Source organism: Callorhinchus milii, unplaced genomic scaffold, assembly GCF_018977255.1.
Source record: "Callorhinchus milii isolate IMCB2004 unplaced genomic scaffold, IMCB_Cmil_1.0 Scaffold25, whole genome shotgun sequence".
Classification (NCBI taxonomy): Eukaryota; Metazoa; Chordata; class Chondrichthyes; order Chimaeriformes; family Callorhinchidae; genus Callorhinchus; species Callorhinchus milii.
In genome coordinates this window covers 6814531-6840205 of record NW_024704766.1, presented here as the reverse complement: position 1 = coordinate 6840205, position 25675 = coordinate 6814531, and the positions used below count along the sequence as shown (strand labels likewise).

Genomic DNA, 25675 nt, shown 5'->3' with positions numbered 1-25675 from the left:
GCATCAGAATTGCTCTGTAAAGCAGCAGTTTTCTGAAACCAAATTCAAAAATCTATTAATAATAATACTTGCATTTGGTATAGCGCCTTATCACGTCTTCGAGACATCTCAAAGTGCTTCACAGAATATATTTTAAAGTGTGGTGACTGTTATATTTTGTGGGCGAAACGCAGCAGCCAATTGCGCACAGCAGTGGGTCACAAACAGTCGTGGATTGAGTGACCAAATTATTATTATTATATTATTGAAGCGATTATTACTCCTGGAAAATCGATTCGCCAATTGATATATTACATACAGTTATTCATTCGACAAAGATAATATAATAATAATATAATATAATAATTCTATTTCACAATGATTTTATAAGATAAACACAGCCAGTTACAATTGAGGGACAGAGTGAGACAAGGAGTGAGCGACACAGAGATAGAGGGAGTGAGAGGCACAGAGAGACGGAGGTGCAGTGTGTATAAGGAGTGAGGACACCCAGAGAAACAGCGGGACGGAGGTGGAGGGAGTGAGGCCAGAGGGACACAGTGAGGTGCAGAGTGTATGAGGAGTGGGGGTTGATATGTTATAAAGTAAGATTGCTGATTCACACTAATCCAACAACAAATTATATTTGTATAGCGTCTTTCACTTCAGGAGGAGCTATCCTGTGACTTGGAGATTAATTTTCTAAACCTGCATAAGAAACAATTATAAACCCGAATTTGCAAATTGAGGCAGTCATTTGATTCTGTTGGTGCTACTGTCTATACTCCCAACTACGCAAACTAAAGACTACCAAATCCCAATTGTTTGCCTTAATTACAGCACTGCAACAAGATTGAGGTGACAAAGTGGTCTGTGGGAGTGGTTGTTTTATTAGAAACTGGCAGGTAACTTTGTGAAATTATCTCTAGAGACAGAGGCTACCAATTTAAAACAAACTTTCAGTCCACTTTGCTGACATTTTATTGATCTGTTTAGTGTGCCCTAGGATGAAATTACAGGAAATTGTTTGCACTTATAGAGTTGAAGATTAAATCCCAGTCTATTAATGAGTAAAAACTCTGTTTATTGGTACTGTAGTGGAAAATGTCACAAATCATACTTGCAACTCATTCTGCTAGGTGGGGGTTCCCATGCTGGTTAGGGAGTTATACCGTAAGACTATTTAATTCTTGGTACAGAATTTAGTAAATACTTTTCACTGTTGTTGTGTGTTTAGTCATTATTGTAGTTGGTAAAAGTATATGATTACCACAAGGCCTCTTTTAGATCTACTTTACAATGTATTCTGTAAAGGGCTTTGAGATGTCTCAACAACATGATAAGCATTGTATCAAATGCAAGGATTATTATTATTACTGATCTGTAGGTGTTCTTGTTCGGGGATGGCTGCTTCTCTATCCATTATTAATCAATTTTATCATCTGCTCAGCAGATCGCAATTCTCCATTTCATGACTGCAATCATAATATTTTTACAAACCTTCAGGCACAATGTAAATTATACCTTTTGTGGACTTGTCATAGGGAATAATTAAAATATGTTCTGTGTGGTGAAATTCAGCAGCTAATTTGCGTGGAGAGGGAGAGGGAGAGAAGTTTATGAAGTGTTAAACAGAAAATATTGACTTCATAATTCTTTAGAAGGAATATATGAATGTTATGTTATTTCGCTACTTTCATAATAATGCAAAGTACTTATTTACTTTGCAAATAAGTTGGTCACAATGGCTCTCAAGATGCACCTCCAGCGTCATTTTTTTTTGGTCAGCCGTGTGTCTGACACATGTGGAAATCCATCACCATGCTTTAGAGTATCCAAACCAAGCTAAGATTTCCATGCACAAAATTATATGATTGAGTAGATGTTGTAATATAGACAGAAGTGTAATTTACTAACTCGGACAACTCTGACATTTGATTTGGCTTTGTGCAAAGAAAGCATCAGGTGTTACTGACCTATACATTATTAGTAAAGGATGACTGCAGAACTTACATTTGCAGAGAGCAAAAACTTAGTCTTGTTCATGGGCAAGGTAGAAATTTGGAGCTTATTGCACTTTGGGTAATGGTTGCCAAGTAACTAAGATGGTTTCTCTTGTCTGTGGCAAACAAAAGTTATGCTTCAGTTATTTTTCTTAAATGTCGAACTGCAGCCTCTGTTTGAATTCTTGTACTGTGGCAACTTGTTCTGACTACGCACACAGAAGTGACACCAAATTAATAGGTAAACTGCTACAAGAATGCAATATCTTATATAATAGCGACACAGAATTGTTCTCCGTATACAAATGGGAAAATAAGTGAAAGATCTACAATTTCCAGTAGAAAGCAGGACAATCTGGGCAGTTTTCTCCAGAGTTGATAAAACGCAGAGTATCCCCGTCAAAGGAATGCATTAATCTGGAATTCAGTGATTCAGGGAGTCGGTGATTAATTCATTGCCATGCAGGTGCTCTTTAGCTTTGATGTTGCAGTTTTTTTCCCCAAATGTTTCTGATGTATATATTGTGCACTTCATTCACACAATTGCTTTGTAAGATTTAAATTAACAATTACATAGAAGTAATGGAATAATATCTATGGTGATTTGTTTAGTATATAATAATAATAATCCTTGCATTTGATACAGAGCTTTTCACATCTTCTACACGTCTCAAAGTCCGTCACAGAATATACTGTCTGCATTGACTGTATATTTGTGAGCGAAACACGAAAGCCAATTTTGCACAGCAGCGTCTCACAAACAGTCTTGGATTGAGTGACCAAATTATTATTCTTTTCTTTATCCGGCAATCGACTAACAACCGGGTTCTTACTTACTGCCAGGTAAACAGAGGAGTGTGGAGTAAGGAAACCTTGCAACATTTCGCCCTGCCGGGAATAGAACCCAGGTCTCTCGCTTGCGAGGCGAGTGCTTTAACCAGGACTAAAATAACATATAAAGGTTCATCTGTGGTATTTGATGGATAACCTGAACAAAACAACAAGTGGAAATTGGAAATTCTTCTATAACTTAATATATTGCACAATTTCTATTGGTATGTGTGTAACAACATCGTCCAGAAATATACAGTCAATTCGTGATAAGGCAGTATATCAAATGCCAGAATTATTATTATTTTAGGCAGCGGGTGGGGGGGATATTTGTTTCTTGGGTAAAGCAGAGTTCAGGGCAAAGTTGGTCTCAGTTCCATAAAACCATTGCAGACATCTCAAATAAAGAGTTTGAATGTCAGGAACAAAGATGCCTTATTTGGACGCTAAATAAAACTGACAAAAAATATTGGGAGAAAGCAGTGTTTTTTGTTAGGTAACGAATAAATGTATCCAATGCATAGGTTCCAAGATGGAAAATGTTTACTTTCCTTCCTCCTTCTTCTCCCCCCCCTCCAATGATTCAGTGACATTTTAAAAAGAACTTCCTTTCTTCTGCTGCTGTCTGGTTCAACATCAAACATAATGTAAGCACGGTGTTTGACTCTGAGCCAGGCATTTCAGAGTATACGAGTTATCTTTTGCAACTTGACCCAGTCAGCTGGTTTTTGTTTCATACTGGTTGACAAGATCACAAGAGAGGCACAGATGAAGCCCATTTGCTCCTAAATACCAATCCTATCATTTTACTATTGCAATTCAAGCTGTTTCTTAAATGAGTCCAGCGCCCTGACCTCAATCCTTTCCAAATTAGAAATATACAGTCAATTCACTTTACAGTGGAGTCCTGTAGCTCAGTGGTTGAGCACTCGCTTTGCAAGCGAGAGACCTGAGTTCAATTCCAGGCAGGGCGAAACCTTGGGCAAGTTTCCTTACTCCACACAGAGCCTAATAATAATCCCTCCAAAACCAAAAACAATAATAAATTGGTCATTTTCAATCCATGACTGTTTGTGGGACATTGCTGTGCGCAATTGGCTGCCGCGTTCGCCCACAAATATACAGTCAATTCACTTTACAGTGTGTTCTGTGAAGCGCTTTGGGACGTCCTCCCGACGTGGAAAGCGCTATATCAAATGCAAGGATTATTATTATTATATATTATTGTATTACAGTATATGCTGTGAAGTGCTTTGAGATGTCCCAATGACATGATAAGGAGCAAGATCAAATGCACGATTATTATTTGTTATAGATTAACTGTTCCATTTGTGATTGGGGTTTGTGAAAAGAAATATGTATTGGTGCTTTTCACATCCATAACTTGTATCCTCTTGTCTTGCTTCCGTGCTTTACTTGAATTAAGTTTTCTGGGTCTTATATACTTGCATATTTATAGAAACTCCCCTTCTAAGAGACAAGGGCCCCAGTTTATCAAATCATTCCTCACAGCTCATGCCTTTATCATTGTTGACCATCTTTTCGGTCTCTTCTTCACTGCATCTGTGGCTTGCTCGTCTCTTGTGATTGAAGCCATTGATTCCATTGATTTAGGATTCTGAAACTGGGTGTCCTAGTGGACCACAGTTAATGCTGCAATCTGCCCTGCCATATCTTTAGCTTGATTACTAAATCCAATGTTTAAGTTAAATAAGCTTGTGACATTTATCGCAGAGCAAGTGCGTCTTCATTCCCTCATCTCAATTATGGCTGAGAAATATAGAAGTGTTGTGGTCTGAGTTTACATGTTAGACATGTACTGTATGCGGCAGATATAGGTTTTTTTTTACACTTACCGTGCTTTTCAACTAGAATTGCAGTATATTATTAAACAGTACGCCTTTTTGTAAATCATCTGCATATCCCAAAAAATCACCAGTGCTTTTAATGCATAACCAGAAAATAACAGTTGGTTCATTAGATCAAATTATCTACCTCCTGTATTTTAAACTGCATTTATTAAAGCAAAAAAAGTGTGATTCAACTGTATATTTCAGTAATTATGATCATTACCGTAAAATGACCTCTGACATATTTAGTGGAGTACTTGCGGCAGGATGTTGCTTGGAGGAGCATTTTAACACTGCAGCTAAAGGTTATGTTGTATAGTCTTGCTTTTGCTCCTGTTCCCAGGCAACCTGGCCTCCTTTGGCAAATATGCATCCTGCTGACGTCATCTGCTCTCCTTTTTGGATACTCTGCATTTTTACTGCTTAGATGTTGGTCGGAGCAAAAACATCCTTTTTCATTTGTACGCCTACGCTTGCCTTGATGTCTGCTTGTGCATATAAAAATGAAAAGGGTGGATACAATTATTATAACCCTTTGTTGCCTGAGCAGTGCTAGCTGTGAAATGTGGCTAGCTGACAGGGTGCTGTTAAGTGAGCGTGGGCAGATCACCTCCACTCTCTGTTAAATAGCAGCAATATTTCAGCCGTGTGCACCCGAGTTGAATAGCAGAGTGCAAACATGCAAGTAATTGGCTGCTCTAACTTATTCGAAATGATGGTATGCTTTGCTAAAGGCCCTGTAACTAGTCCAGTTCTAAGTTGCTGTTTTCCATTATAGTTAGTTGTTACAGGCATCTCAAAAATTATCAGAAAGCAAAACTAAAGCATAAGCATCCCTTGCGTAACATTGTTTAAGCAGCTACTGTTCATTTTCCTTAAATGGAGGAATTCACAGTACTAACAAAGTCGAGTTGAGGCAGCGGGTAGTGGATTGGGGAGTAAGCAGGTTGGACAGGCAGGGGAGGTGCCGATTAGCCAGGTACGGAAACGCTACGAATTCAGGAGAATTTATTGTTTAATTGTTTTACTGAGAACAAGAATCTTGATTGAGATATTTATAACAATTCTAGAGGAAGGGGGAGTTCTGAATGTAGGATTAAATATGTTACTGTCCCCACAATTCTGCACATTGTGAGCTCTCAGGCTTTGCTGGAGGAGGTGATAAGTGGATTGTAGACGTTGCCTAGGAGGAAAATTGTTCATCGCTCAACCCACATGACAATTGCAGATCTCTTACAGACTGCCGAGAGTGTGGCATTTGTAAAGGTATGGGTGTTGGTCACCCATCTGTCCTTTTAGTTGTAAAAGGCTTATTCCACACATATTCCTATCACCAAGACTTTTTATTTGCTTTTGTTTCTGAAAAAAATAAGTAATGTGTGAATTATTTGCATAAGAAAATAAAATTTAAAAAATCACTAATATTAATTGCCAAGTTGAATATTTAAAATTTGATTAAGCAGTTAGTGTTGGATTTATTTTATCATATATTAAAAAACCGATTGTGGGGAAAATACTGAAAACTTAATGGATTCATTTTTTCAGAAAAAGCTCTTTAGAGAAATGTATCTGTTGGCAAATTTATTGTTGTAAAATTATTGGTCTTTCATTTTTTAACCAGCATTTTTGTTTTTATGAGCAGTTGTACACTTCATAAAAGGTTGTGAATGGCAGCCTTAATAATTGGACATTTTTATACAGTGTTAGTGGTGTAATTTGCATGCAGTTGGGTTCCATATCTGTCAGTCATGTCAACGTAGCCATCCTTCAATGATGGATATGTCAGTACTTTCGTATAATTCTTGAAGTAATGAAATCTACGGAAGAGGGGATTGGAATACTGATAAGGACCACTTCACCCGAGAAATGATGGAATGAATTGGAAATTTAAGAAATGGGAAACGATTCAAAATTTGTGATTCATCTATTATTTGGCAACTAAATCTTGAATTCCTCTGAGTACAATTAAAGTTATTAAGGGTTAGGGTTTAAAAAACCTTTGGTCACTCAATCCATAACTGTTTGTGGGACACTGCTATGTAGTTGGTTGTCACATTTTGCCCCAAAAAATACACAGTCAATTCACTTTATAATATATTCTGTGAAGGGCTTTGAAGTCTCTCAAAGATGTGATAAGGCGCTATATCAAATGCAAGGATTATTATTATTAAGAATTAACACCGAGTTATTCCATGGAGTGGCAGGATATGTAGGGCAGTGATTATAAATAGTATTTGCCTGGTGAGTTTCCAATCTCAGTTGTGCCTGTAAAAATGTTAAATTATTTGGAAAGGAAAGAAAGCATTTTAAATGGCTTAAGTTATTTTGTTGAGAAAATAATAACTGAAATTTCCCCAGAGTTTTTCTTTAGACGGATTGATAATTAATACTAAATGTTGGGCAGTTTTTTGTTGTTGGCAGGCACTGAGTTGAGACTGCCCAATCACATCTTACGTAGGACTTTTACAACTGGCAGACAGAGGTGCCTTTCATCCCATCAGTCTATGCTGGATTTTATATCAGGCCTCAGAAACTGAGTGTTGCTCTCTTTACAGTGTGTTGTTGGATTATAGAATTTAATTCTTACTGAGACATTGGAATTAATTTGTATGGGTGCATCCGGATGCTAGTTGACTCCCCTTCAATGAATTTATGAACCTGGCAGCAGCTTTTCCTGGGTTTAATAAATTTTTATATGTCCACGATTATTTTTCAAAAACATTTTGGTCAGCTGGTTGTCTGACACATGCGGAAACCCATCACCATGCTTAAGAGTATCCAAACAAAGCTGAGATTTCCATGTGTCTCACCTACTCCTGGAAATCCCAGAGATAATTGTGGAATGGAATACGCACTCTCCCTGGAGGAATGCTTCCTGCTTACCTAATTCCGAAAAGTATTAGGCATAGGTTGGCGAGAGCCAAGGCTTGGGGGACCCCAGAGTGTGCGTTGGGGTAACTGCTAGAGTCTAACCAGCTAAAACGGCATTGCTCGTCATTGATATTGCTGTCTGGCAAGCTTTCCTGCTGCTTGTCCAGCTAGCACCACAAAACTCTTTAGGGCTTTGGCTTGCAGAGTTAACAGGAGCTGAGTGGGATGACTCCCAGCCCCCAATCACTGGGCTGCCCTTCCAGGTCCTGTGGATGAGCCGGGCTGGCTGTGCTGTCATCAGCAGTGCCCTGAACTATTGTGGACCCATCTGTTTCAGGAACCAACCAGACGACCAAGACTGCCACAGAGGAATGGCTCGATTCTGACATTCCATTGCCAGGCATATCACCTTGGAGCCAGTTCAACAACAACAAGAAGATTACATTTGTATAATGCCTTTCACGTTGGGAGGACGTCCCAAGGCGCTGGACAGTGTACAGCATTTCAGACCTGAGCTGGGATCAGGGGGAGAGAAGGGAGCGGAGGGGAAGGGGGGTGACCGATGGCATGGTCGAAGAGGAAGGTCTCGAGGTGGGACTTGAAGGAGGCTAAGAAGGGGGCGAAGCGGAGTGATTGGGGGATGGAATTCCAGAGGTTGGGGGCAGAGTGGATGAAGGTTCTCCCGCTAACGGTGGGGTGGGTGGGTCGGGGGACGTGGAGCAGGCCAGAGCCGGCTGAGCGGAGGGAGCACGCGGGTTGGTAGGGGGTTAGGAGGTCGCAGTGGTAGCGTGGGGCGAGGCCATGGAGGGCTTTGGAGGTGAGGACCAGGATCTTGAACTGGATCCTCTGGAGTCGGGCTAGAATGGGGGAGATGGAGTCATGGAGTTTGGTGCGGGAGAGGACACGGGCTGCAGAGTTCTGGATTATTTGTAGCCTGTGGAGGGAGGAGTTAGGAAGGCCGACAAGCAAAGCGTTTGCATAGTTGAGCCTCGAGATGATGAAGGCATGAACAAGAGTTTCAGTGGCCTGAGGGGTGAGGTAGTGGCGGAGTCGGGCGATGTTATGGAGGTGCGGGAAGGCAGAGTGGGTCATGGCTTGAATGTGGGGAAGAAAAGACAGTTGAGGATCGAACAAGATACCTCGGTTCCTGACTGGCGGTGAGTTGTAGTGTCCAACCATGGAGGTTGATGTTGTCAGAGCCTGAGGTGCGGAGGCGCTGGTGTGAGCCAATCAGGAGGGCCTCAGTCTTGTTCACATTCAACTGTAGGAAATTTGTCCTCATCCAGGACTTGATGTCCGACAGGCAGTCTGTCAGGATAACAGTGGTCCTGGAGTTGAAGGTGGAGGCAGAAAGATAGAGTTGGGTGTCATCCCCATACATATGGAAGTTGACCCCATGTCTGCGGATGATGTCACCAAGGGGGAACATGTAGATATTAAAGAGGAGAGGGCCAAGGACAGAGCCCTGAGGGATGCCAGACGTGACAGTGCGGGGGCTGGTGGGGAAACCGTTAGAGGCAACAAAGTGGACACGGTGAGAGAGATAAGAATCAAGGGCAGGTCTGTGAAGATTCAGTAAAGAGGAGAGGCGGTGTATGAGGATGGAGTGGTCAACAGTGTTGAAGGCGGCAGACAGGTCGAGGAGGACAAGGAGGCAAAGGGAGCCCTGGTCACAGATGTTCAGAATGTCATCAGTGAAATTTGACCAGGGCTGTTTCAGTGCTGTGGGCAGTGCGGAAGCCAGATTTGAGGGGTTCAAAGGGAATGACAAGAAAGAAAGGAGCGGAGCTGGGACGTTCCAGGACTTTGGAGAGAAATGGGAGGGTAGAGATGGGGCAGTAGCTGGAGAGGAGGGATGGGTCCAGGGAAGGTTTTTTCAGGATGTGGGTGATGACGGCTGTTTTTAGGGGGGTGGGAACTGAACCGGTGGACAAGGAGAGATTGATGATGTCGGACGGGAGAGGGGCCAGAAGGTGGAGCTGGGAGATGAGGAGAGAGGTGGGGATGGGTTCGAGGGAGCAGGTGGTGGGTTTGAGTTTGCGAACAATCACGGTGAAGGCGGAGGGAGAGATAGGGTCGAAGAAGTATAGGGGGGTATGGGTGGGGGGTGGGTCATGAGGGAGAGATGATGAGCGGGACAGAGGTCGCTGAACGTATCACCTCGATTTGGGATTCGAAGAAGTCCAGCATCTCCTCACAGTTGGAGGAGAGGATGGGCGAGGCGTGGGAAGGTGGACGGAGGAGATGGTTTGTGGTGGAAAAGAGAAGCCTTGGTTGTCCTTTGCCTCCAAGATAACCTTGGAATAGAAGAAGGATTTGGCGGAGGCAAGAGCGCAGTGGTAGGTCTTGGTATGGGAAGCCAAATCTGCCAATGGACCGTTAGTTTGGATTTGGTCCACGCGCGTTTGGCAGCTCGCACTTGTGCCTTGAGGGAACAGATGGCTGGTGTACCAGGGGGATTTACGGGAATTTGAGGCAGTTTGAGAGGTGAGGAGTGCAAGAGAGGCCAGAATGGAGGAGAGGGAGTTGTAGAGAAAAGAGAGTGAGGAGGGTAGATGGGTAGGTGGGGAGCAGATGTGTAGGAGTTCAGATAACTCCAGGGCAATGGAGAAGGAGGGAATTTTTTTCCACTTATGGTATGTGATCGTGGAGGGTTGAGAAAGGGGAAGGGGTACGGAGGTGTTGAGGGAGATGAAGTGGTGGTCCGAGATGGCTTTATCGATGATGGTGATGTCCGGAGATGGTGAGGCCCCGGGTGATCAACAGGTCAAGGGGGTGGGGGAGCGGATGAGAAGGGAGAGGTTAAGGGCAGAGAGGAAGGAGGAGAAGTCGGCAGTGGTAGAGCAGTAGGGGGTGAAGTGGAGGTTGAAGTCGCCTAAGATGAGGAGGCGTTCAGAGCAGAGGGACAGGGAAAATAGGAGGATGGAGATGTCCAAGAGGAAGATGGGGGAAGGCTTCAATGGTCAGCTTCAATAGACCCTGCTTACCTCCCTCCCGAAGGAGGATAATTATATTATTCACGTCTGTGATATGACAGTGCCAATTTTTGGCATTCAATTACTTAATAATCAGTCTTTGGAGCCAGCTATCAGCCAATCAAAGAACAATTTTGTGGCAGTTGTTCTGCGTTTCAAAACTGAATGCTAGGTAGGACCCAAGAAAAAGGAAAAACAATCCAAAAGGAATGTGGTTTTAGAGAAAAGGGTTAGAAAAGATTAGGTAACAGAAAAAGTAAAATGATTGGAAGACTAGCAAAAGATAGAGGGGAGTAGAAGTATAAAGAGTTTTTTAACAAGTGTAATATTTTAGTTTTTGTAGTTTCGGGTTGATATTAGGTTGGAGTCACTAACATGCCAAATATTTTATTGCTGTAATTGTTTTGTCACCATTGTGTAAGATGAATAATAATAATCCTTGCATTTGATATAGCGACTTATCACATCTTCGAGAAGCCTCAAAGTGCTTCACAGGATATACTGCAAATTTAATTGACTATATTTTGTAGGCAAAACGCAGCAGCCAGTTGTGCACAGCAGTCGCACAAACAGTCGTGGTATGAGTGACCAAATTTAAAAATTTTTTTATTGTAAGATGAAGACCTTTAAAAACAAAACCGATCAGATGATACTGACATTTCCTAGGACTTTGTAGCTAGCTGTTTTAAGGATTAAAAAGTTTGAATCCTGTCTCCTTGGTGTGGATAAAATTTTTTACCACCAAAGAAAATTTCACAGTTTAAAAACAGGTTGATTTTACTTACGTGTAGGATCCTGTGCAGAAGTCTTATTTCGCTTTCTAACCTACTGAAAAGTATTACTTTTACCATGGGAAAATAGGCACTCTTTATTTTTTTCTATTGTGACTTAATGTGGTCCATATAGAGGGCTGATATCTATTATTGATGTGAGTCAGATAAAGTGGGTGGCATATACAGTAAATTTCAGAACCTTGTGTCATGCCACGAATGCCATCATTTTGGTGGTAGAGTCTAATTAAAAGGTATGTTATCAGACTGCTCCCTTGTAGCTTGAAGGGAGGCCATGGACGTGATTGACCTCATAACCTTAACACCAAGCAATAGTTGATGTTAGCCTAAACATAAAATGTGTTTCATTGTGTTTGAGTGGGTGATTGATATGAGTGACAAGTTGAGAAAGTGTTGGGTAACACTGAGTAATCTCTGGAGAATTCAAAAAATTCCAGTGGGTCATTCTTAGTTGATGGAATATTACTGAAAGTAGTTTTGTTTTGCTGGGAATAAATCTTGCTTCTGTCAATTGTTTCACAATTTTTAGAATAGTCCTGTTGCCATTAACCTGATGCTAATTGCAGATTAATACTTCCTGGAGGATGTATGCTTGCTGTTTAGAAGCAACAGTATATTAACCTCTATCTCTGCAAGGGTGATGTTTAATAAAGTAATATCTCAGTAACAGAGGAGAATAAGACATTTCACCTGACAATCCATTTTCTTTGAATAAATTAAAGTAAATCAAAATACAAAAAATTTGGTTACTCAATCCACAACCATTTGTGGGACACTACTATGTGCAAATGGCTACCATGTTTCGCCCACAAAATATACAGTCAATTCACTTTACAGTATATTCTGTGAAGCACTTTGAGACCAAATGCAAGGATTATTATTATTGATTGCTAGGATAAATGCTAAAAGGGATTCAGTTTTTTCAGATAGCCAGTCCTGTCACCAACTCACAAAACACGGTAGCCTTAAAAGAAATGTAGATAGCTAGATTAAATTTTTGTCCAAGATCTCATTATCTTGCCCTTTGAATTTGTGCTGCACCATGATTGGAAAGGGAAAACATTCTACATACGCTGTCTTTAAGTTGTAGGGCAGTCAGAAATGTGAGATCGATAGTTATTATGCCTCTGATAATCTAACACTAGATTTTCTAATGTAAATTTGCCACGTGGAGGCAAATGTCTGCAGTTGATAGCAGGGTTAGTGTATGGCATAAGGTAGACCATTTTTCGGTTATATGGTATTGGTGAACCTTTTGCTTTTTACATGATAATAATAATAATCCTTGCATTTGATATCATGTCATTGAGACGTCTCCAAGTGCTTCACGGAATATGTTGTAAAGTGAATTAAGTGTGTTTTGTGTATTTCGTCATTACATGAGATAGGAATGTCTGGGCTGAACATTTCAGGTTGACTATCTTTCGTCAGCATTCTGGTTGGTGTGTTTGCAGGTTGTCAGGATTGCTGGTGCAATTATGAGACAGAATCTAAAATAATTTCAGCTATTTAGCATATTCTTGCAAGCAGTTCGATTCAATTTACATCCGCTGTATATGTAACCACTGTTGATCTTGTGGTGGGGGCTTGATTAGGAGGGAAACAGAACATTTTGCTGTACATTTATAATAAATGTCAGAGGAATTTGCTTCCTTAGAGTGCTCTGTTTGGCTCTTTGGCCACCAAGACATTAGAGAATCCTGTAGTGTATTGGTTACAGTACTCGGCTCGGAAGCGAGAGGAGCCGGTTTCGATTCCTGGACGGGGCGATACCGTAGGCAAGTTTCTTTACTCCACATGCCTCTGTTTACTTAGCAGTAAGTAGGAATCCGTTTGCTAGTCGATTGGCGGATCGCTTTCCATGGGTAATAATCCCTCCCCAAAAATTGATCATTTGATCCACAACTGTTTGTGGGACACTGTGTGTGCAATTGGCTCCCATATTTTGCCCACAAAATATAGAGTCAATTCACTTTATAGTATATTCTGTGAAGTGCTTTGAGACGCAATGTAATAAAGCGCTAAATCAAAGAGAAGGATTATTATTAGTATCATTGCAGGTATTCATTTTTGACATTATTGTTAAAAGTTAAAAGTATAATAACTCAAAGTGAAAGCAAATCTGAATTGTAATACAAATTAAATTTGTATAGGATCTTGGGACATCCTCCCAACGTGAAAGGCACTATATAAATATAATTTTGTTTTTTTGGTATTATCTTCAGTTGGATTTGACTAATAAATTGGATTTGAAGAATCTATTCTAAGGAGCTTTAACCCCAATTTTACGCAGTGATCCTTTTATTGACCTTGTAAGGCCGAGGGGCTGAGTGGACCCATCAGGAAGTGGGTTTACAACCTTGTTCCAAGCCTGGTGCTCAAATGAATGAGCTGCACAGAGGATGATACAGCCTTTGAGGGCAGAATTGAACTGATGGCATGCTGGGATTTAACCTCATGGTTTTCAGTGTTAAGGAATCGAGTGATCTGGAGATTAAACTGGCTTCCAGCTTTTTGTGAATCATTTTGTTTAATTATAGCTCCTTGAATGCTGTTTTCTAGTTGATCGAGCTACAGTTGGGTTTCATTTGAGTGTAGTTGAGTGCCATTCTATGGTAAATGTTCTTTAGAGCACCATCTGCTGGATGCTAGAAAGAAACACAACAACAAATTATAGTTGAATCGTGCCCTAAACGTCTGAAAACATCCCAGGGTGCTGAGGAAAATCAACAAATTACATTTTACGTTGTATAGTGCCTTTCAAGCCACGGACGTCCCAAAGCACCAAAAAGGTGCACCTTGTCCCCTTACCCCTAAACAAATAGCCTTGGCTCTTGCCAACTTGTGCCTAATACTTCTGGAATAAGGGAAGCAGGAAGCGTCCCTCCAGGGACAGAGAGCGCATTCCATTCCAACAATGTATCTCTGGAATTTCCATGTATAGGTGGGATGCCTGGAATTCTCAGTTGGGTTTGGATGCTCTTAAGCATGGTGATGGGTTTCTGCAGGTGTCAGACACCCAACTGGCCTCCAAAAAATCAACAAATAATAATCCTTTATTTGATGTGGCACCTTTTATGTTGGGAGAACATTTCAAAGCTCTTCACAAGATGTACAGTGACTACATTTTATAGAGCAATACCAACAAAATGTACCAGAAAGCAATGTGTAATGCATTATGTACCTTATCTAAATTAACCTATAAACGTCACGCCAAGTGGAAAGTTAAAAAACACATTCACTTTGCAAACATTTACGGGTTTTCTAATTGTGACTGCAGGGATTCCCCAACGTAAAGGGTCTGGATAATTTGAGTGAACTAGACTTCTGAGTTATGCATGACGCTGATAGTATTTGATGGTTAAGTAGAATCCCTAGAGTTTTTTGATAGGGTTGACTTTCCAAATTGAATCCTTTTATTAAAAAAAACTTCTTGAATTTTGTTTCTTGTACCAAAAATTATATAATTTTTATCACCTCCCACAAAGGTGTATCCTGTGAAATACTTTGGGTCGTCCTCCCGGCATAAACGGCGCTATACCAATGCAAGGATTATTATTAAGGACAGTATTCTGTATATTTTTCCAATAGGTATTTGGCATAGACAAAAGATTCTTATTACTTGTCGAGATCTGATTGATTAGGTGTTAGGTCAGTTCAGCTTGACAATTGCTTGTTTTGGAAGACTTTATGTCAGTTTGATGCGCTTGTAGAGAAGAAAAATATCCAGATCCTTTTAAATATTTATGTTCCACACAAAACTTGAACTCTCAGCTATTCATAAATTATTGGTAAATATCATAATCAACCAAAGCGTGTAATAATCCTTGCATTTGATATTGCGCCTTATCACGTCTTAAACGTCTCAAAGTGCTTCACGGAATATACTATAAAGTGAATTGACTATATTTTGTGGGAGAACCATGGCAGCCAATTGCGCACAGCAGTTAGCAGTGTCCCACGAACAGTCGTAGATTAAGTGACCAAATTATTATTTGAAAAATATTTTTTTTTGAAGGTATCATTACCCTTCAGAAAACGGGTGGGTTCAGTTCTTGTGTAACACCAGGTAAGATTTTGTGCTGTTTCCCCCACTAATCTTACCTTATCCTTCTTTTCCTAAGGAAGATGTTATAGTATGGTTCCTGTTGTGTCTATATCCTTCTGATATCTCATTTAAATGATTAAGCTTGAACCTTACAGTATACATGGGATTGTGTTTTGAAGATGGAAGAGAATATTCTTAGATTCTGGTTAAAACTGTATTTAATATGTTTGTAAGGAGTACTGGTGCAGTTTGAAGTGGTGTTAAATTGACACTTCAAGGTAAATTATTGACTTTACTCAATTAAGGTTGACTATTTTCATTTCAATTATTTTCCTCCTCCCCCTTCCCTACCCTTGGGTATTGCAGCATTCTGGCATTGCTAACAGAAACTACAGGCTCATTCTGGGGTTAATGTTATTTCTATTGAAGCTTTATTACTTCAAAGCCAAGCAATATTCCAATAAAAGTATTTGTCATATCCTTTCAGCTGTTTCTTTTCTTCTGCCCCCCGGCCCCCCCACCCCCCCGCATCGCTGCATCAGAGGAGAAAATGCTAAATATTTTACCCATTGTCAATAAGGGTTCAACCATAGATACAGTATTCTCCTGTTGTTTGTGCCATCTCGCCTAGAAAATATAGTAAATTAAAAACTGTTGCATTATCTAATCACAAAATCTGCTATCTGGTTGCCAATATGGCTTCAGATCAAACCACCTAACTTCCAACAGTCTCCTCTTGCTCCAGAAATGGTGCATCTTTGAACCTTAATAGAACACCAGTTTTGCAAACTGTATTGCAAAGCTGGACTTGTATCTGTGTAGTGAAGTTTTGCAAGTTGGTAACAAAAACAACTCGAATGATTTACATTTGTATAGCGCCTTTCAGGTCGGGATTTGGATCCGAGCAGGGGTTCAGGATCAGGATGGGTGGAGGGTAGGGCAGGATGGTGATTGAAGGTGTGATCAAAGAGGAGGGTCTTGAGACGTGCCTTGAAGGAGGCAAAGGAGGGAGCAAGGCATAGGGACTGTGCCTTGCAATTCCAAAGGGTGGGGGCGGAGAGGCTGAAGGCCTGATGGCCGATGGTGGGGTGGGCTGGGCGGGTCTTTGTTGCTTCAATAAGAATGTTGCTGTTGCATCTAATCTGCACCATTTACAGTAGATTTTCCAGTGATATTTGTTCCTCGATTATTCCAAGGCCCATCTATCCACAAAATACTTAAAAACTCTGTGCCTGTATATTCCCATCACACCAGTCCTTGCCAACTTTCTAGATCTTCAAAATCATCTACAAATCCCTTCATGCACTGGCACCTCCATATCTCTCTGACCTGCTTACTCCCCTCTCCACTCCCTGCTGCCTCCGCTTGGCTGGCTCCAACTTCTTGCTTGTCCCTCATCCCCTCCGCTCCACTATGTTTTCAGCCACTACTCCCCGAAACTTTGGATCTCTCTCCCTCAATCCCTCTGCCCTGCCGTGTTCTTCCTCATTTTCAGATCAGGCCTGAAAATCTTCCTCTTTGACTGTGTTTATGGTCACCTTCCTCCTCTTTCCTGCTCGGCATCAGGCTCTGACACTGTTCAGTGCTCAGACACTACCCTGTGTGAGGGTCGCTATATAAATGCAAGTTGTTGATTTTGTTCCACAAATATTTTGCACTGGCATACACATCATGTTATGTATGGAATTTCTGTTGCTTTTTTGTATCATGTTTAAAGTTTACTTAATGACATCAACTTTTGGGAGATTAACTCCTCGTCTGGCAATGCCAGAATATTTGTTTTTGACCCTATCCAACACATAAGACAAACCGATTCTGGCAGATGTCCCAGTTTCCTGCTGGGCATGTATTATTGTTCCAGTTGGTAACCATCAGCTGTGCATTCCTGTTGCTCTTTCCCACTCCAAGTTTGACTTTGTCCTTTGCCCATCTGTGACTTTTCAACTGCCCGTCTTGGAATCCTCATCAAACCTGGCCATAATCAGTTTGGGAGCAAGAAACACAAATTCTACTTGTGCTTCAAATCACTTCCAGTAATATAAATATGTAAGATATTGTGCACCAATGATGTTGCTAATTAACTTGCTCTCTGGCATTATACACTAGTCATTCCTGATCCAGTTATGAAATCCAGCTTTATTAATTTCACAAGTGTTATGTGGAAACTGCCCAACCTTTGTTCACCTTGAGCTGCTGGGTGGGTCTCAATGCCAGGGGTTACTGGCCTGCTCCAGATCCCCTGCCCTGTCCACTCCATCATCATAGGTCGGGCCTTTCGCCTTTCTGCCCCCACTCCATCCCTGAGTCACTCTGCGTTGCCCCCTCCCTTGCATCCTTCAAGGCATGTCTCAAGACCTTCCTCTTTGTCCGCGCCTTTGGCTTTCTTCTAACCACCACTCCCCTTGCCCACAACCCGTCTTGACCATCCTCTTGAACCTGCAGCTCGGGTACAAACCTTTGAGTGTCCATTGCCTTGGGATGTCCTCCCGACATGAAAGGTGCTATATAAATGTAATTTGTTGTTGTTGTACTATTGAACTGTTATAGATTTGTGTTTCTGCTAAAAAAAAATAAGTTTCGAATTTCTGATACCGACCAAAACATGTCATTAGCTTTGCCAATTTTGAACTTGGCTTCCTTTTTTAGCTGTCATGTTACTGAGATAGACAAAACTATCCTGGATGGTGATGGCTCCAGCTTTACAGCAACCGTCAGAATCTTGGTCTCTGTTATATATTACTTAGCAACCCAGGATTGGTGGCTTTATCAACAACAAGATTACCAATCAGGAGGGCCTCAGTCTTGTTCACATTCAACTGTAGGAAATTTGCTCTCATCCAGGACTTGATGTCCGACAGGCAGTCTGTCAGGACAACAGTGGTCCTGGAGTTGAGGGTGGAGGCAGAAAGATAGAGTTGGGTGTCATCCGCATACATATGGAAGTTGACCCCATGTCTGCGGAATATGTCACCAAGGGGGAGCATATAGATATTAAAGAGGAGAGGGCCAAGGACAGAGCCCTGGGAGATGCCAGATGTGTGGGGGCTGGAGGAGAAACCGTCAGAGGCAACAAAGTGGAGAAGGTGAGAGAGAGAGAGAGATAGGATTCGATTCTCAAGTTGGCAGAGTTTGGAATAATCTGGATTTTTAGTGGAGGGGAGGCGGGTGAGGAGGGCATTTGAATAGTCCAGCCAAGAATTGACAAAGGACTGCACCAGGGTTTCAGTGGCTTTCGGAGAGAGGTATTGGTGGAGACGGGCGATGCGTTGGAGGTGGGCAGCGCGGAAGCAGGATTGGAGGGGTTCAAAGAGGGAATGGCAAGAAAGAAAGGAGCAGAGCTGGGATGCGATGACTCGTTCCAGGACCTTGGAGAGGAATGGGAGGTTAGAGATGGGGCGGTAGCTGGAGAGGAGGGATGGGTCCAGGGAAGGTTTTTTCAGGATGGGGGTGATGATGGCTGTTTTTAGGGGGGCGGAAACTGAACCGGTGGACAAGAAGAGGTTGATGATGTCGGACAAGAGAGGGGCCAGAAGGTGGAGCTGGGGGATGAGGAGAGAGGTGGGGATGGGATCGAGGGAGCAGGTGGTGGGTTTGAGTTTGCGAACGATGGCGGTGAAGGAGGAGGGAGAGATAGGATCGAAGAAGTATACGGGGATAGGTGGGGGGTGGGTCATGAGGGAGAGGTGATGTGGGGATGGTGGTGGACAGGGCAGAGGTGGCTGAACGTATCCCCTCGATTTTGGATTTGAGGAAGTCCAGCATCTCATCACAGTTGGAGTTTGAGGAGAGAATGGGCGAGGCATGGGAAAGTGGATGGAGGAGACGGTTTGTGGTGGAAAAGAGAGGCCTGGGATTGTCCTTTGCCTCCAAGATAATCTTGGGAGTAAAAAGGGGATTTGGCAGAGGCAAGAGGCAGCAGTGCTTCTCTGTGCTTTTCTAGATCTTTAGTAGTTTCTGTCATCTGTTTTGCCTGACAGAAGCATAGAATAGCACCATTCGGCCAATTGGGCCTGTGCCGGCTCTTTGAAAGAGCTATCCAATTAACATAACATAACATGTAGGAGCAGGAGTAGGCCCTTCGAGCCTGCCCCTCCATTCAATCATGGCTGATCTTCTAATTTAACTCCAGCTAATAATGCCTTATCCCCGTATCCCTTAATCCCTTTTGTAATAAAAAATCTATGTATCTCAGTCTTGAATATGTTCAAGGACTGAGCGTCAACAGCCCTTTGGGGTAACGAGTTCCATACATTCACCACTCTTTGAGTAAGAAGTTCTTCCTCAACTCAGTGCGAAAGGGTTGGCCTCTGATTTTAAGGTTGTGACCCCTGGTTTTAGTTTCTCCAACCGGGGAAACAATCTCCCACTATCTACTCTATCATGCCCTTTGATGTTTCTATAAGATCCTCTCTAATTCTTCTATATTCTAGAGAATATAGACCCAAATTGGTCAGCCTATCCTCGTAACTCATCCCCTTCATTCCTGGTACTAGCCTAGTAAATCTACGCTGCACCCCTCCAAGGCAAGTACATACTTCCTTAAGTAGGGAAATATTTAAATAAAAAATTGAATAAAATAAATAAATCTGCACACATATTCCAGGTGTGGTCTCACCAGAGACTTCCCTACTCTTATACTCTAATCCTTTCATAATGAATGCTAACATACCGTTCCCCTTCCTAATTGCTGCTGCACCTGCAGACTAACTTTCTGTGATTGGTGTCCAAGGACACCCAAGTCCCTCTGGACGCTAACACATTCGTCTCACTTCCCTGATCTTACCCCATAGCTTTGCAATTTTTTCCTGTTCAAATACCTACCCAGTTCCCTTTGAATGCTACTATTGAATCTGCTTCCATCACGCTTTCAGGGAGTGCATTCCGGATTGTAACAACTTTCTGGGTTAAATATTTTTTTCCTTGTCTACCCTCTGGTTCTTTTACCAATTACCTTAAATCTGTGTTCTCTGATTACCGTCTCATCCGTCAGAGGAAAGAGTTTCTCCTTACTTACTCCATGAAACATACCAACATGGTAATCATTGAATCTGCATAACGCGTTGAATCCAGGTTAATAATAATCCTTGCATTTGATATAGCGCTTTTCACGTCGGGAGGACGTCCCAAAGCGCTTCACAGAATATACTGTAAAGTGAATTGACTGTATATTTGTGGGCGAACGCGGCAGCCAATTGCGCACAGCAATGTCCCACAAACAGTCGTGGATTGAAAATGACCAATTTATTATTGTTTTGGTTTTTTGGAGGGATTATTATTAGGCTCTGTGTGGAGTAAGGAAACTTGCCCAAGGTTTCGCCCTCTGCCTGGAATTGAACTCAGGTCTTTCACTTGCAAAGCGAGTGCTCCAACCACTGAGCTACAGGACTCCACATGTTACATGATAAATGTTCCAGTTCCCACTGCCCATTCTGAAGATGGAAATAACTCTGTAAAGAGTTTCAAATGATTAAAAACCTCCGTGGTAACAATTTTTTTTTACCTGTACGGTTTGTCAGCTTGGCAGTTTGGGAATTTCTCCAGTTCTGAAGGGTCATGGACCTGAAACGTTGACTCACTTTCCTTTCTCCACAGATGCTGCTTGACTGCTGAGTGTTCCCAGTGACTTCTGTTTTTCATTTTTGATATGATTACCTAGGTATTTTAAATCTGCAATGAAAGAACGATTCGAAAATTGAGCCACCCTTGGTAGATTGAGCATAATTGAATCTTGCTCAACTCATTCTTAAACTCATTAAATAATAATAATAATGCTTGCATTTGATATAGCGCGTTATCAAATCGTTGAGATGTTTCAAAGTGCTTCACAAGATACACTGTAAAGTGGATTCACAGTATTTTGTGGGTGAAAGGCAGCAGCCAATTATACAGTAGTGTCCCACAAATTGCCTTGGAGTGAGTGACCAATTTTATTTGGGGGATTGTTGGCCAGGACACCGGGAGAGAGAAACGCCCTTCTCTTTTTGAATAGTGCCGTGGGATCTTTAGCATCCAACTGAACAGGCAAATGAGACCTCGGTTTAACGTTTCATCTGAAGGACGGCACCTCTGACAATGACTCTCTCCCCCCAGCACTGCATTGGGGTGTCAGCTTAGCTATGTAATTTCAAGTCCGGACGTGAGGGCTTGAACCCCCAACCTTCTGACTCAGAAGCGAGAGTGTGAGCGCCAGGCTGACACATTGAAGTAGCCTAAAGTGCTCCAGGAACGTTTCTGGTCTGAACTAGTCTCCAAAAATGTTCAAAAATAATTAATTTTTCTTTAGCTCTTAAAAGCAATTGTTTGTACAGTACATCGTTACATATTTTTCCACAAGTCAAACATCAGTGTTCATTTGAGAACCACAGCATGTTGAAAGCCAAACAGGAAATACTACCGTACACTGCCAGCTACTGCTTGTCAAAACAGAATTAATGCTTCAGGCTCAACAATGGAAACATTGTCTTGGGGTCAGGTTAAAATGGGTTATTACTAGTTTTAAAAAAAAGTGAATTTCCTGGCTCAGGCTGGTGGCTTAGAATTCCTTTATCATTTTATCACCTATTATTATAGCCATAGCCTTCTTAATGCTACCGTTGCTACTGACGCATTGCCCATCTCCACCAATACCTCTCCCCAAAAGCCGCTGAAACCCTTTGTCACCTCTCGGCTGGACTACTCTTAACGCCCTCCTCGCCGGCCTCCCCTCCACTACCATCCATAAAATCCAAATCATTCAAAACTCTGCCGCCCGCATTCTCACCCGCACCAAACTCCGCTCGCTGATGCCCCCAGTCCTGGCCAGACTGCACCGGCTGCCTATCCCAGAGAGGATCGATGTCAAGATCCTCACCCTTGTATTCAAGTCCCTGCACTTCTCTGCACCCCCCGACCTCTCTGAGTTCCTCTCTCCTCATCAAAACAGTACCCGTTGCCTTTGTTCCTCCGGGTCTGGCCTCCTCCTCATCCCCTGAGACCTCCGCTCCACCCTCGGCAGCCGTGCCTTTAGCCACTATGCCCCGAGGCTCTGGAACTCCCTTCCTCACTCCCTTCGTATCGCTCCCTCCCTTCCCATTTTCAGGTCTGTTGAAGACCTTTTCGACGGCGCCTTTGGTCTCCTTCCTCCCCCTCCCCCGGGCTCGGTCCCGGGATTTGTTACTGTAAAGCGCTCTGAGACGTCGTCCGGCGTGGAGGGCGCTATATAAATTCAAGTTGTTGTCGTTGTAGAGAATGTGTCATTTAGAATACTTCATATGAACTATTCTGTGCTCTGCATTGAGAACATCAAACGAATATTTGGCTTTTTGAACTCAAGTTATTTATAAAAATATTTGGGTTGCACGCTTGTAACAAGTCATTTGGAAAGCACTTGAAATGATGTTTTGCAATCATGGCAAACGACAGATTTTCAAGGCTGCTAATATTAATACTTAAAGAGAATGGTTCTTAGCATCCAAAGGTTGTGATCGAACACATCAAATCTAGAATATCTGACTAGAAATGTTATTTTGACCTAATCGGTCAAACATATTGTTCATATGTAGTATTGGCAATTGCACTGAACAGTGCATTAATTCACTGGTAATTTGCCTCCTTGAAAGTAGAGGATAATAATATTAATAATCCTTGTATTTGATATAGTGCCTTATCACTTCTTCGAGACATAAACCAAGTACATTTTGAAAGCTGTCTTGGAGACTTATTAACAAGAATCGTGATATAGATTTTTCAGTTCTGTTAAAGTCTGAGTGGAGTCCAGAATTAATCCTGGTCTTTGGTATTTTGCCCTGAGAATCTTGTTTGCTTGCCTTTACACAGAATAAAAACAAAGAACTTGGTAAATTTTCCGAGAAAAAATAATCTGAAGCAGCACTTGAAATGCAAAACAATTGTGTTTTTTGGTCAGCCGGGTGCGGAAACCATTGATAGCACCGTCTGGCAAGCTGTCCCATTGCTTATCCAGCAAGGACCACCCTCCCTGGTAGGGTTCTGGTTTGCAGGGTGAACAGGAGCTGAACGGGAAGATTCCTTTTCCAAGTCCTGCTGATGAGCAAGGCTGAAAACAAATAACATCAGAGCTTTTAAAAAGACATTTAAAGGATATTTGTTTTATAATAAAGAACCAGTAAGCTTTTTTTTATTATTAAAAAGTTGGTTGGGTTACCAACTCTGTTAATGCCAAATAAAAAAGTTTTTTCAAAAAATTATTCTTTTGACTGAACAAGAACTTTTTAGCGACCATTTGAGAATAGACCATGAATTGATGTGTTTGCATTATATTGCAGGTATTATATTGCAAATTGATGTACTTTCAAAACCATCTTCTATATAGATTCTTGAAGCAATATCGTTTCACTTAAAGAAGCAAAGAAACAGACACTGTGTGTGCAATTGGCTACCGTGTTTCGTCCACAAAATACACAGTCAATTCACTTTAGAGTATGAACAAAACACAAAATACTGCAGATGCTGGAATCTGAAACAAAAACAGAGAGAGCTGGGAAACCTCAGCAGTCAGGCAGCATCTATGGAGAAAGGAAAGTGAGTCAACGTTTCGGGTCCACGACCCTTCGTCCGAAATTCGTCAGAACTCGTTCTCATGAAAGTTCATGGACCCGAAACGTTGACTCACTTTCCTTTCTCCATAGATGCTGGCTGACCTGCTGGGTTTTCCCAGCTCTCTCTGTTTTTGTTCACTTTAGAGTATATTCTGTGAAGAGCTTTGAGACGTCTTGCTAAAGTGCTATATCAAATGCAAGGAGTATTATAAAAAATGTAACAGCTGAATTGCTGGTATTTTACTTTACTTGGAGGGCAGCCAAAGTCTTCAGCAGTTTAGTTTAGACTGATGCTTACCGTGCTGGCAAATTCTTTCAAACAATCATCAGGACTGGTATTCTTTGATCATGGCTTAAACTTTTAAGTTCCTGTGATACCGATCATTATTGCATTGAAGAAAAATGCTGTATGACCTAATGTCCCAATAATGCTCAAAACTACTTGTTGATAAAATGTAAATTTAGTGCTTATTTCTTTTTCTTCCTGTACTTTCATTGTTGATTGCTTATTTAGATCAACTTTTAATGCTTTTCCTGAGAAACTGGGATCTAAAATTACATTTTGGCCAAGGACTTACAACTAAAGTTCAGCTTCTTTTTCCAATCATGTAAAGAAACATCCTAACTGTTGTTGTACCAACAAAACTTTGTGTTTCCACCCTATGCATTTAAAAAGTTACTATTTGGTTAAGATCCTTTAAAGCCTTGGAGCAATCCTGTCTAATTACAGGATTAATCCTGTTAAAACCTACATAATTAGGACATGCCAATCCATTCCCCTCTTTCCCTCTTTACTTCCCATCCCCATTTGATTCAGCCAGCAGATAGTTTTTAAAGGGATTTGTAGGAACCCAAATAGTGTATAATAATAATGATAATCCTTGCATTTGATATAGCGCTTTTCATGTCTTCTAGACGTCCCAAAGCGCTTCACAGAATATACTGTAAAGTGAATTGACTGTATATTTGTGGGCGAACGCGGAAGCCAATTGCGCACAGCAATGTCCCACAAACAGTCGTGGATTGAAAATGACCAATTTATTATTGTTTTTTTGGAGGGATTATTATTAGGCTCTGTGTGGAGTAAGGAAACTTGCCCAAGGTTTCGCCCTCTGCCGGGAATTGAACGAGTACTCTAACCACTGAGCTAGTTATGTGCAGTACATTTCAATTGAGTTCTCAATTTTTTTTACTCAGTTTAGCAGCCAACATAATGTCCCAGTGCCTTGGGACATCCTCCCGACATGAAAGACGCTATACAAATGCCATTTGTTGTTGTTGCTGTACTACTGTATTTCTGAATTGCTATGTCTTTACAATGCAGCAAGGTGGAAACAGAACTTGCAGTACTGTATCTTTCAGACTGATTAGCTCTTTTCTCAGCTTCCAACTAAAAGCACAGTACTCAGTGGTGTGGTGGCCTTGCTAGTTTATGTGAGTGGAGAGTGCTTTGTGCACTTACAGTGTGAATAAAGTTTAGCAATGCACTCTATATGTCTGGATTTCTGCATGTTTGGAATAAATATTACTTTTGTTTTACCAAGTTTGCTGAAGTTCAAATTGTTCTTGCTTGTTTTGTTATTTGTGGAGTCCTGTAGCTCAGTGGTTAGAGCACTCGCTTTGCAAGCGAGAGACCTGAGTTCAATTCCAGGCAGAGGGCGAAACCTTGGGCAAGTTTCCTTACTCCACACAGAGCCTAATAATAATCCCTCCAAAACCAAAACCAATAATAAATTGGTCATTTTCAATCTACGACTGTTTGTGGGACATTG

General features: G+C 41.6%; 1 protein-coding gene across 1 annotated transcript in view; it reads left to right on the top strand.

The window, feature by feature from the left end:
* sik3 (SIK family kinase 3) overlaps nucleotides 1-25675 on the top strand; it is a 145162-nt gene that overhangs the window by 40738 nt on the left and 78749 nt on the right. The window lies entirely within an intron of this gene.